Source organism: Elaeis guineensis, chromosome 8 (assembly GCF_000442705.2).
Source record: "Elaeis guineensis isolate ETL-2024a chromosome 8, EG11, whole genome shotgun sequence".
NCBI lineage: Eukaryota > Viridiplantae > Streptophyta > Magnoliopsida > Arecales > Arecaceae > Elaeis > Elaeis guineensis.
Window position 1 is genome coordinate 79,534,949 of NC_026000.2, and position 14,227 is coordinate 79,549,175.

Below are 14,227 nucleotides of genomic sequence, written 5' to 3' on the forward strand. Positions count from 1 at the left end.
GATGCCTGGAACAGGAAGACTGCAGGACATCTTCGACAGGCTGTGCTGCTCCAACTTCAGAATGAGTTTTGAAATACTTTCAAATCAGATAGAGATCTAATTTTTAGAACATAAATTTGTAAGGAGAAGATGTTTCAGATCCTACCTGAGTGGGTACCGGTAGAGGCCAGGTGCTTGCGTGGCTACATCAGAACCTCGGGCTGTGCTGAGATCATCTACAGGATAATCAGATTACCCTTGAGGTATGTCTATACTTCTTATACTTTTAGATTTAATTTTAAATTTTAAATATCAGATAATAAAATTAGATCTCACAGACATTAGATTTGAAATAGCGTAGGATAAAATTTTTAAATTATTTTACCCCAGATTTGATGAAATCTGGAAGATCCTACAAAGAAAAAAGGCAGTTTTTTCTTCATATTAATGATAGAGTCTAAGTCTAGTGGGACTCTTCTCTAGAATCTCCATCCACTGGAACTTTTCAGATTAGTCATATGATCAGAGAGAATCTTTTAATGTGTGTGACCCCATAGGTTCGAACCTAAGTCAGTAGCACAGAAACTAATTACTGTACCAATCAAAGTAACCATCTAGCAATGATACCCGATATCCGGATAGATCGAATGTATGCAAAGCAATACTCAAGAACCTATTTGTTCATAGTTACCGTATAATTCATCCCTTTGACCCTTGATGCTAGGATGACTTAGAGTTTAAACTGTCAACTTTTAATAGTATATTCATTATTTATCTCAACCTAATAAATTCTATGACTCCTCACAAGAATTGCCTTGGCCAAGGTCTTACTAAATTAAAACACAAAGCATTCTCTTCAATCTCTTAGAGTGGTCAATTCCATCTTGACTCGTGCACCGACTTCACAAGTACTTGATTGTGCCCAAAAACCATCCGATCCTAAATTAAAAATTTAGATAGTCCAACACCAAAGCATAGTGAGTTGCTTGCAAGTCATAGTGATGATCTTAGGTTAGAGAGACACTTATACCCATATCCCTTCATTGTGACTCTTGATAGCAGGGTGCTCTAGCGTTGGTTATGTTCAGTAAAATATACTCCTACATTTCACCTGCATGTCATACCAGCATCTCCATGCTCCTTGGTTAAGAGAACAACCAACCTATATGGCACACAATGACCTATACTTGATATGCCTATTGTCCTAGTAATAGCATATCATTTGATCGCGAACTCATTTAAGGACTAAATGATAAATCCTCCTTTATTAATTTAAAATAGTCCTAAAGATTTTCATCATAATACAGAAGTTCGATATAGAAGATGTACAAGCTTATGATAAAAATTTTTAAATAAATATTTTATTAATTAATTTATATATAATTATATCAAATAGTGCAACTGTCAATAGACTGACAATTGGCTTTGGGACACATTTCCTAATAGCTAGATGGTTACTCTAATTGGTACAGAAATCAGTTCTTATGCTACTGGCTTAAGTTCAAACCTAAGAGATCATACATATTAGAAGTTTTTTTCTAATCGCATGGTTAATCTAAAGAGTCTCACTGGACGGAGACTCTACTAAAGAGTCCCACTGGATGGGGCTCTGCTGAAGAGTCCCACTAGATAGAGATTCTAGAGAAGAGTCCCACTAGACTTGAATTTTATCATTAATAAAGAATTAATTAGTGGTTATATTACTAATTAGCTCAATTTAATTAATCATTAAAGTCTAGATCAAGTCTGATTGAATTGGATTCAATCAGGTCAGGTCTGATTAGGTTATGAGATGACCTAATCGGTAATAGAGAATGATCCTAATTTGATCGGATCTATGGCTCAATTAATTTATTAATTTAATCAGATTTAATTGAAGTTAAAAGAGCTTAATTAGATTATATTCATCATATTTTATTTAGATCTAATTGGATTGGATTTGAAAAAAATCTAATTAATTAAACCGTAGAGTTCCAAATGAATGGGACTCTTTTCCTTGCAACACCCAAATTATCTCATGCCTTTTCTCACTGCACAAAATTAGTTTGTGCATAAGAAAATCAGAAGATAACCTTTCTTTTATCACCCATTAAGGATAAGAATTGATTGGTTTTAATTTAAATTCAAAATAGTTTGAATTTTAACCTAAAACATTATCCATATCCTTCCACACATTGGCTACTTTTAAAAGAGCCCATTGTCTGCAAGAAAAGGAAGTCTTTCTGATTGTTTTCTATACCTAATTTTTTTTGGTAAGTCTCTCTTTAAGTCAGATAAGGGTGAGAAAAAGTTGGAGTCAAATTGAAATTCAAAATGGTTTGACTTGCAACAAACTCCAGCTCTTATCCTGTCTTACCTGGTTTGTGTGGCAATCATAAAAGGGCCATAATTTTGTGTGCTAGCAAGAGAGAGCTTTTCACCATGAGATATTAGAGAGAAAAATGGGCCAAAATCCTTCATTGGGGTGTGAGGTTTGGGTGGTTTTCTTTCTTCCTTGGCATGAACAAAAAAAGAGACCTTTCTCCTCTCAGGTGGGAGATCTAGAACTATTCTAGATTTTTGGATAAGAGAAAAATCAAAGGAAAGAGAGTCTTCATCAGATTTTTTTTTACCATCTAGTATCTTCTTATGATCCATATTTGACATTGAAAAGGTTCAAGATGATCGAAGAAGGAGATCAAGTCAGATCTTCCATTAGAAGCCGACTACGCGAGCTAGCACTCCCATGGAGGGCTGATCGGTCTGAGGAACTTTATGTGGATCATCCGTAGAGGTCGGATGCTTGTGCGGTTGTGAACAATCATAAAAGACTTTCAGATCTATATTTTTGATCATGAAGCTCGACTATGCATGCTCAGGTGTTGGGTTCGGAACCCTAGAAGTGGTAGATTAGATCTATTAGTAAATGTTATTTTTGGTTCACATGCTTGTCATTTTAAATTCAGATTTTTATACATATAAATTAATACCATAGATCTATTTGTAGGAGTTTTAAGATCAAATATTATGCATATATTTATATATTAAATAGTTTAATCTAATATTCTTCAACTAAAAAATTTTTAAAATGCATGCATGAAACCCCTGCGTATCCCAACAGTGGTACCAGAGCTAGGTTCCGATCTTGGGACCTGTGGGTTATGACATGATATTATATGTATATAGATCTATAATTTAATTTAAATTAGATCTGATATATGATATTTATATCTAAAATTAGCTATAGATCTGATCGCACAAACTGACATAAGATTGTCCTGCTATAAGGTTTACCCCTTACAGTGCAAAGATTGTCCTAGTTTGTACTGATTTTATAAAATCTGATTTTAATTTAAAATATATAAAATTTATTTATAATAATTATTATCTAATTTTAATATGATCAAAATATAATAATCAGATCTGAAATAATTTAGATTAGATCTAAATTATATAGATTAGATGATCTGAGTAGCGAAGTAATCGGATCAGATTTGTCACCAGACCGTCCGGTAATAAGAGGTAACAGAGATTAGATCTCTCTTTTTTATTCAATTGGATCCTCTTATGATGTGTAGGGATGCCATTATGACTATATCCCATGAAGATGAATGCAAAAAGAAAACTTTACTTTTCTCAAAATCCTAAGATTGTGTATATGATACATTGTATGAAAAGTAGTTGCATCAAATCTTTACAAATAAAATCTAGAATCATGAACATGTTTAGAATAGTTCTAAAATAATTTATGATTAATTTTATTACTATTTATAGAGAATTATTTTGATCTAAAATTAATGTAATTGTAGTTCGCCTGTTGAGTCGATTCAATATTATTTGGGTCGACTCAGGATCCTAATTTCTCAGCTTAATTTCTATTGACTGACTCATTTTTATAGACTAAAAATTATGATTAATAATTCATTATCAATAAATCAACTAAGTTTCGAAACTTAGTTGATCCATTGTGATGAATAGGCTCAATCCAAGGGTGAGCCGATTCAAGTTTCAGATCTAAATGATTGTGCATAAAATTAATTATAAAAATATTTTTTAAGATTTAAAATTAGTTTCAAATATCAAACCCCTATCCATATTCTCAAACTTAATTAAAAATTAAGTTAAACTTGTTAAATCTAGAATTATGAATGAAAAATCTAATGTTATTTGCATAAAATATGGGTGATGGGTTTATGGGTTAGCTTGATCAGATCTTCCTAATTGGGTTAGATCTAGGGTTAGAATCAAAGATCAAATGGACTAAGAAGAGAAATTAGATTAAATTAAAATTTTTTTAGAGTTAATACAATAGTTATAGTTGGTCAAATCCATATCTTTGATTAGATCCAAATGGTCTTTGATCTTGAGCTCAACGGTCGAATCCAAATCTATAAGTAGATCCAATTGAAATTGATTAATTAGTTGGTATCTAAGGTAAGTTTGGCAGCTTTGATTGATAGTTTTTAATTGGAAGCTACTCGCACAGATTGAGTCTATGATGAGTTAATGGCATATCCCTCCTATCGATCTCACTTATCTGGCCAACATGTTGAATCAAGTTTTGATCAGATCGCTTAATGATTAGGGTTGACCCATGCTTATTAGGAAATCAGTTTAATTGATTTAGGTGCCTCAAGTTTGACTTGTCTTTATTCTTGATATGACTTGGTGAAGTTAGTAGGAGGATTGATGACTTGTCAGTTGGACCAGCTTGTTTTCTAGTCCATCCTGATCTGACTTGGTGAAGATAGTGGGAGGATTGAGATTAGTTGGTCTATGTATTTAATTCTGTTAAATTATGTTAATCAAATCTTTTAAATTATTAGGTCCATAAAATGAGCTAGTTATGATGATAACTAGATCACAGCCTCCCATTAAGGTGAATGGTCATGGGTCGATTATTTCTGATTGACATTGCAAGCACCATCCGTCTGGTATTTTTCTGAATGATGGAATTATTATTCATCATATGATGACTCTATTGTACTATCTAATTATTGAGTTCTGGCTACATAGTTGAAAGTAATTTTTAAAAATTTAAAATAAGTAAATCAATAACTTTATCAAATAAAACTATCGAGTCGAATCTAAAACCTTAGAATCACTTTGTCGATCATGATCAAAGCAAATTCAAGCATGCAAAGAGATAGAAAATTATACTTTAACCAATATACAAAAGTATCATGTTGGTGATTTCCACAAGACCCCAAGGTAGAAGTCCTCCAAAGGTGATCTACATGAAAGTTGGCCAAAGTCCTTCCTCGGTGCGTTGCCGCAGTCTTGTCTTCTCAAGAACACTGCCAGCTTTGAACTTGCATCATGATCACACAAAAGCTCAGTTACTTTCAACCTTACCATCAGAATGATACTAAGAAGACACTCTTCAGATGTCATATAGCTTAAGATTTAATTTTTGGCTGCAACATATAAAAAAATCAAATCCTAGGGCACTCAAGCAACACTTGCTGAAAATCTCACCACCCTTGTAGCAAATTTTTTCACTCAAAATTCCTTCTTTTTTTTTCTCAAAATTTTTTCAAAATTTTTATTATGTTTAACACATATCTTCTCTTAGTCTCAACCTAAAATAACTACCAGAAGCTATGTGGGGCATCCCCTATAAATAGGGGACTAGGGGACATCACATGGGATAAAGGGGCACCAACCTTTGGTGCTCCAAATTTTGATATGCCAAATAAATTCACCAAGTAAATTTTTTAGTGATCTAGTTACTTAGAGAAAGAGAAATCTTTGTCTTCTATGTGTCATAAAAAATTTAATAAATTTTGGCATCCAACCATAGGATATATGATCGAGAATTTAAGATAATGTGTAGAAAATTAAGAGTCCTCATTAAGAAGGACTCTTCCTTTCACATGCCTAAAATAAAGGAAGCGGCATTTATTTTTATTATGGGTTCTTGTGGGCATAGAAGACTCCTTCTCCACTTAAAACTCTTTCAAGTTAGATAAGGATCCAATTCAAATTGATCCAATCCCATTAGGTCAAAGCCAACTGGTCTAGGTTAGCTCAAATATTTTGATCTAAATCAATTTGGGAACTTGGGTTAATACAATATGCTAGCATATCAAATTAACCCATAAAATTTATACTAAACTCTAATTAGATCAGATCAAGGTGAAATCCTAAAGTGTGTGACCCATTGGGTTTCAAATCTAGCCAGTAGTGGTCCAAGACTTTCGACGTAATCCTAATCTAATAAGATTTGGTCACCCGAAGAGTCCCAATCAACTTGGACTCTTACAAATTGACTCTAGAATTAAACTATTTTAATTTTGATGAATCCATAAGTCAAGATTAACGTCTAGCAATATGTCATGACTATTTGAAAGATTTAAAATTTTGATAAAAAATTATCAAAAAAACCTTTAGTGGTAAGTTTCTGTGTAATTCAATCTTTTAGTCAAACAATATCCCAGATGAGCTATGGATATGAAAATATATCAAACTCAATCACTTATCTTTATGTATCTTGATCTGAAGGTGATGATTCAATTGATGATATACTAAAAATCTTTTTATAATTATCACCCTACTTTGGTCAAAGACTTCTAGAAATCATCATCCTATGAGATCACATTGGATGTTCGCTCCCCTTATTAGGAGTGACTGATCCCTTATTGATCACTCATAACCTCCATGCATACTTCACCATATCCAGAACACCTCACATAATGATCAAAAATCCAAGCTAGGTAGTGAACCAAAATATGAATCCATGTACACAAGGTACCATGGTAACCTTAGGTCTAAAGATCACTTACACAAGTTTCACTAGAGAATCATCAGTTGACATGTAAATAAGACTCTATCTGATATTCTTTCGTAGGTTAATTCAGTGAACTCATCTCTAATGAGCACCCATATCTTTGTATTAGTGTCACCACACAAGTGGTTGTGAGATCAACCACCCTCATTTTTGAGCATATATAGGACATACCAGTCTTACCGATATCATTGATCCCCAACTCAATGTATCAATGACTAAAAATATTTTAGGTTAGGACTATCAAGGATTTAGATTTCACTGGTGTTATCTCATCACCATCCTAAAATCATTATCCGGACCTATGGGGTTCATTATAATCTTAAGAACAATAAGATGCAGCATATAATGAATCAAAAATATCTATTTTATTAAAATAAATATTAATTATATAAATTTGGAAGATAAATTATAAAATACATCCTATCGTATCCCATATGCGATTGGCTTGTAAGATAATTCTTTCAATCTCCCACTTGCACTAAAGCCAATCGCCCCTATACTTGATGCCCATGCTATAAAGATGGTGATCAAACTACTGCATTGATAAGGCCTTAGTGAATGGATCTGCTATATTATTCCTGATGTCAACTCACTCCACGATCACATCACGTCTTTGATAATCTTTCGAATGAGGTAGAACCGTCTTAGGATGTGCTTGGATTTATGATGAAATCTTGATTCTTTGGCTTAAGCAATTGCCCCAGTATTATTACAATAAAGAAGCACTGATTGTTCAATCTCTGAAACCATACCCAACTCTGTGATGAATTTCTTCATCCAGACAGCCTCCTTAGCAGCCTCACTTGCAGCAATATGCTCAACCTCAGTGATCGAGTCAGCAACAGTTTGCTGTTTGAAATTTTTTCAACTTACTGCACCACCATCCAGAGTAAACACATACCCAGATATCGATTTGCTATCATCCGGATCAGATTGAAAACTAGAATCAGTATAACCTTTTAGTTCTAAATTAGATCTATCATATATCAGAAAAATATCTCTAATCCTTCTAAAGTACTTGAGAATGTTTTTCACAGCTTTTCAATGATCCTCTCTAGGATCAGTCTGAAATCTATTTATAATGCCCAAGGCATAAGCTACATCAGACTTGATACATAACATAGCATATATAATTGATCATACTGTCGAAGCATAAGGAATAGAACTCATTCTATTTCTCTCTTCAGGTGTCTTAGGAGACATCTTCTTAGAGAGTTGTATGCCATGACCTATGGGCAAGTAACCTCTTTTACTTTCTTCCATATTGAACCTCTTCAACACAAGATCAATGTACCTCGACTGGGACAAGCCTAACATCCTTTTCGATCTATCCCTATAGATCTTTATGCCAAATATATAGGACACTTCACCCAAGTCATTCATAGAAAACTTTTGTGATAGCCAAGTCTTGATCGATTGCAACATCGAGATATCATTCTCAATGAGTAGTATATCATCTACATACAAGACTAGGAAGACAATAGAACTTTCACTAGTCTTCTCGTATACACAAGATTCATCCATACTTTTGATGAAGCCAAACGATTTGACTGTCTTATCAAAATGGATGTTCCAGCTCCTCGATACTTGCTTTAATCCATAAATAGATCTATTAAACTTGCATACCTGATTTGCTCTCCCAATTGAGATAAATTTCTTTGGCTGAGTCATATAGACTTCTTCTTTAAGGTTTTCATTGAGGAAGACAGTCTTGATGTCCATCTACTAGATCTCATAATCATAGTATGCTGCTATAGCAAGCATTATCCGAATAGACTTGAGCATGGCTACCGATGAAAATTTTTTTTCATAATCAACACCTTATTTTTGTTTGAAATCTTTTGCCACCAGCCTGGCCTTATAGGTCTCTACCTGGCCATCTACGTCAATTTTCTTTTTGAAGACCCATTTGCAGCCTATTGGGGTCACACCCTCAGGTGCATCAACCAAAGTCTATATTTGGTTGACATACATGGAGTTCATTTTGGATTTCATAGTATTGAGCCACTTGTCAGAGTCACTACTCATGACAGCTTTCGAATAGATCATGGGATCATCATTCTCAATGATGTGAGTTGTATTGTCATTCTCAATGATAAACCCATACCTGAGTGGTACATTACTCACTCTACTCGACCTTCAGAGAGGAGGGGTATGTAGTGTTGAAGCAACTTCCTCAAGTTGTGGATATTAGAAAATAGCAAGGATCAGGTTGTGGAGATCCTTAAAGGCCAGCAACTAAGCAAAACAAAAACAGCCTTCTTGATTTCAGCAGCCTTGTAAATCCTGTCAGTAGGATTTCTTTCTATGATTTGAACTCCTTCTCCATCAGATCTAAAATCTACCTTTTGAGATCTGGAAGTACTCTTGATGAAGCCTCCAAAAAATAAAAGATGGGACCTGAAACTCTTCTTGGGGCAGCCAAGAGGGGGCGCTCAAAACAGGGGTGTGCACAAAGGGGGGGCGCTGGTTTCTAGCGCCTCCTTTTTTTCTTTTTTGGGGTGGCAGCCAAGAAACCCTAGGTTTCTTGGTTCTAGAACATGGAGAAGACTAGAGAGAGAGAGGAAGGAAAAGAGAGAAAGTTAGGGAGAAAATAATTTTGTATTCTTTTCGATCCATCGAGTCTAAGTACAATGTATGTTTATATACAAGATCAATGTGACCCAACTCAAAAACTCCCTTGGCTAACTCAATACAAGATTGTGCTCACCCAAGCCCATGTACACCCATGACTTGACCCAATATCATAATCTTACACTCAATCCTAGTCCAAACATAAGTTAGCCCCTCAAAGCCCAAAACTTTGGACCTCAAGACCCGAAAGGCTGACAGCCTTTCATCCTAGGGCCCAAACTAGCCCTCGAAAACCCATGACCAGTTCATGGGCTTTGGACCTTCGCCTTAGCCTTAGTCCCTTGAGCCTTCAGAGCACCACATAAGGCCCAAGAATCTCTACCTTGGTATCCCAAGGTCTCAACCAACTCCATCCTGTTCATCAAGTACATCAGCGTCACACATTTTTGAAAGCTGTCCCGTGGAAGTACCTTCGTCAATGCATCCACTAGATTTTCCTTGGTGTGGACCTTCACTAACTCTACCTCTCCTTCTTCCACAAGCTCTCTAATCCGATGATACATGATATCAATGTGCTTCATCCTAGCATGGTAGACAGAGTTCTGTGTAAGTAACAATGCACTTTGACTGTCGTAGTGCACCCCGATGGCCTCCTGTGTGAGGTCCATCTTCAATGCCAAACCCTTCAGCCATAGGGCTTCTTTTGCTGCCTCCATAACACCAATGTACTCCACCTCAGTTGTAGATAAGGCCATGATGGGCTGCAAGCATGATCTCCATGAAACGGGACCTCCAAACAGGCTAAATACAAAACCTATTGTCGATCGTCGAGTGTCCACATCTCTGCCGAAATCCACATCCACAAACCTTACTATCAGCCCCCGAGTTTCCTTGAATGTGTTGGAGAGTTTCTCAGCACCTTCTCACTATCTGTACTAGATGCTGACTCCAACAGTACCCACCAAGTATCTGAAGATCCCCTTCAGTGCTTGCCAATGCTCCCTGCCAAGCTGTGCCATGAACCTGCTGACCTGGCTCACTGCATGGGCAATATCCAACCTACAATGCATCATAGCATACACAAGGCTTCCAACACTAGAGGCATATGGCACTCTCTCCATCATCTGAGCCTCCACCTCAATCTATGGTGATATCATCTTCGAGAGTCTAAAGTGCTCGGTGAGTGGCAGCTCCATTGGTTTCGCTTCCTTCATCCCGAACCACTCCAAGACCTTCTTGATGTAACCTCCCTGAGATAAATGCAGCACCCTCTTGGATCGATCTTTGAATATTTTCATACCTAAGATCTTCCTCGCAGGCTCCAAATCATTCATCTCAAACTCTCGAGATAAAACTGCCTTCAGTTCCTACACAACCTTCCTACTCTTGCATGCTATAAGCATGTCATCCACATACAAAAATAGAAACACTCTAGACCCATTCTCCAAAGATTTAATATAAATACAAGAGTCATACTTGCACCTGAAAAGCTCAATGCTCCTCACATAAGAATCAAATAGCTTGTACCATTGCCTCGATGACTGCTTCAGCCCGTACAGCGATTTCTGCAATAAACAGACCTTCCCTTCTACTCCTAGCTCTCATAACCCATGTTGCTGCTCCATGTAGATGCTCTCCTCCAAGTGCCCATGGGAGAACACCATCTTGACATCCATCTGCTCCAACTCCAAGTCTTGAGCTGCAACAATGCTCAGCAGCATCTTGATGGAAGTATGCCTGACGATGGAAGAGAAAACCTCATTGAAGTCGATGCCTTTCTTCTGAGAGTATCTCTTAGCCACTAGTCTCACCTTGCACCTAATACCACCATGCTCTGAAGGCCCCTCCTTGCATTGGTAAACCCACTAGCAACCATTAGGTTTCTTCTCTCGTGGCAACTACACCAATCATCATGTCTCATTCTTGTAGAGAGACTACATCTCCTTGGACATTGCTTGGACCCACCTCTTTCTGTCCTAGCTCTCCATAGCCTCTTCATAGGTTTAGGGGTCCCCATTCACTATCACCAGGGCATATGACACTATCTCTTCGAAGCCATATTGTTTTGGTTGCTTGATGTTCCTTTTGGGCTTGTGCAGTGCAACCTCGGTATCCATCCTAGGTCCAGTTTGCTCCTGTCGGACCTCCTGGCTTCTTTCAACCATTTGAGCTCTCTCCACCTATTGAGACACCTTTGGAGAGTGCTCCACCAAAATACCAAGTCCTCCTGATGCACTTGCAAGTGGTAAAATAAAATAGGATGTTAGTTATCCAACGCTACCCTGCTGGACCTCCTGCTGCTCCTCCATGCCATCTCGCCTTTGAAAAATTGAATTTTCATCAAAGATGACATCCTTACTGATGACAACCTTCTTCTCTAAGGGATCCCATAGCCGGTATCACTTAACTCCTCGTGAATATCCCAAGAACACCATCTTCCGTGACCTGACGTCCAATTTGCTCCGCTCACTAGTACCAATGTACAGAAATGCCATGCACCCAAACACCCTTAGATGGATCAGCCCAATCCTCCTTTTAGACTATTTTTTCTCTAAAATATCACCATCTAACTCAGTGTGAGGTGATCGATTCACCAAATAACAGGCTACATCTACTGTATCAACCGAGAATACCTTAGGAAGCCTTGCCTGCAACCTCATGCACTGTGCCTTTTTCTTAAGGGTCTATTCATCCTCTCGGCCACCCTATTTTGCTAAGGAGTCTTTCTCATCGAGAAGTGCCTTTTGATGTCACACTCCTCATAAAATATCTGAAACTTCTTACTGGTGTACTCTCCACCATTGTCGGACCGCAGACACTTCAAGCTCCGCCATATCTTTTTCTCCACCTCAGCTTTCTATACCTTGAATTTGGTGAAGACTTCTAATTTCTCCTTCATGAAGTAGATTCATATCTTCCTTGAGAAATCATCTATAAAGGTCAAGAAGTATCTTTTCCTATTTTTGGTTGAAATCAGGGCCGGTCCCCACACATCAGTGTGAACTAGTTCTAGTGGGGCTGCACTGCGAGCTAAACTATTGGCAAACTACACTCTCCTCTACTTTTTCATTTGGCATGACTCACATACCTCTAAAATACCTTCATCTAGATCTAAAATCAGACCATTCTTGCTCAGCTTCTTCATCCCATGATCTCCCATGTGGCCTAGGCGGTAGTGCCACAACTGGTGAGTCTCCTGCTGATCCTGCGCTGCTACTGCTGCATCAGATTTTTCAGTCACCACAGATCCTTCTATCCTGTAGAGGTTGTTCTCCATCCTCCTACCTCTCATCACTATCATAGCTCCATTTGAGATGTTTAACACCCCACTCCTGGCATGACTGCTAAAGTGATGCGTAGTTGTTGATAGCACCAAAAATAACTCTACTCACTACGTAGGTAGGATGAGTCGAGATCGTATCCTCAGGGACCTTGGGCTAAATTGAGATTACAAAATAAAAAAAAAAATTGTTTTAATTTAGAAAATAAATTAGCTTAAAATTTATATAATTAGAAAATAAAGAGCTCGAAAGTTTTGAATTAATTTTGCACTAGCAGAGTTGTATCTCTTTTTGTTTAATTAACTAGATGCGATTAATCTTAGAAAAAATACCTATCTTTCCTCGACACATCCCGTACCCGTAGATCATGGTGCATCTCCGAAAAGTACTAGGTAGACAACTCTTCTTTCTCAGCACGCCCCGTACCCATAGATCACGGTGCATCTCCAGAAAGTAAAAGTTGTTCCTAATATTAATCTAACAGGAAAGCATAAATAAAAGCATATGAAAGAGAGCAAATAAAGAACTCATGATGATTTAAATAAAAAGCATAATCTTTATTGCATATAAAGAAATACAAGAAAGTTTAGAACAATAAACCATCTCTATGTCGTTAAAAAATTTCTTCTCTACTCCCTAGACTGCTAGCCTAGCTGCTCAAGAAGTAGTCCCTTTTTATTCCTCCATGCAACGCTCTAGAAGAATTTTTGGGCTCCCCCTCCAATGGAAGTATAAAAGCCTTTTTATAGGTGTTAGGAGGGAGGAGTTTTACATGGTTTTCCGATATGGGACTAAAGAAAATGCTAAGGACTAAAAGATAGATGGATGAGATGGAAAGATCACAAATAGATAAAGAAAATACAAATCTTTCCTCTTAAAATATTTTCAAATATTAATTTTTTTTCCTTTAATGAGCATCTGTTCGTCTGTTCGCGTCTGCCAGCAAAAACTCCCTGCAAACCCGCCTGCCGCGCGCCCGCCTGCCGCGCGCCTGCACCTGCATGCCCGCACCCACGTGTCTGCGCATGCCTGCTCGCGATGCCGCATCTGTGCCCGCGCCCACTCACGCGCCCACGCGCTCACGCGCTCACCCGCATGCCTAGGAAGCGTTCTCTTCTCTTTTTTTTTTATTCCAAAAAGAAACTTTTGTTCCTTTAAAATGACACCTATATCCTTTTTTTGGGTTCCTTGCATAGTATCTTCATTTTCTATAATACCGTATGCATCCTTCTTTTATTTAAATTTTATTTTAAGTCTAATTTTCTTCAAACTTGAGTCTTTTTTATCTACGAATCGGACTCTTTGTATCGGCTATCACCTTTCCTGTAAAACATAAAAAGAAGCATCAAATTCTTAACAAATAAATTAAATTAAATATAATTTTTTGCTTTAAATGACTTAAATTAAGTATTTATCACACCCTCCAATTTGAATTTTGCTCGTCCTCGAGTAAAATAGATATATCAGCATTGTGTACCGACTCGATCTTGAATAAAAAGTTAGGTTAGGCATCCCAAAAAGTAGATGATACCTGATCAGACCATTAAAGAAATACTTCATTGGATTATTAATTTGACCCAATTAGTGGCTGAGTATTAACTAAAAAAATTTCAAGAGCTTTTCT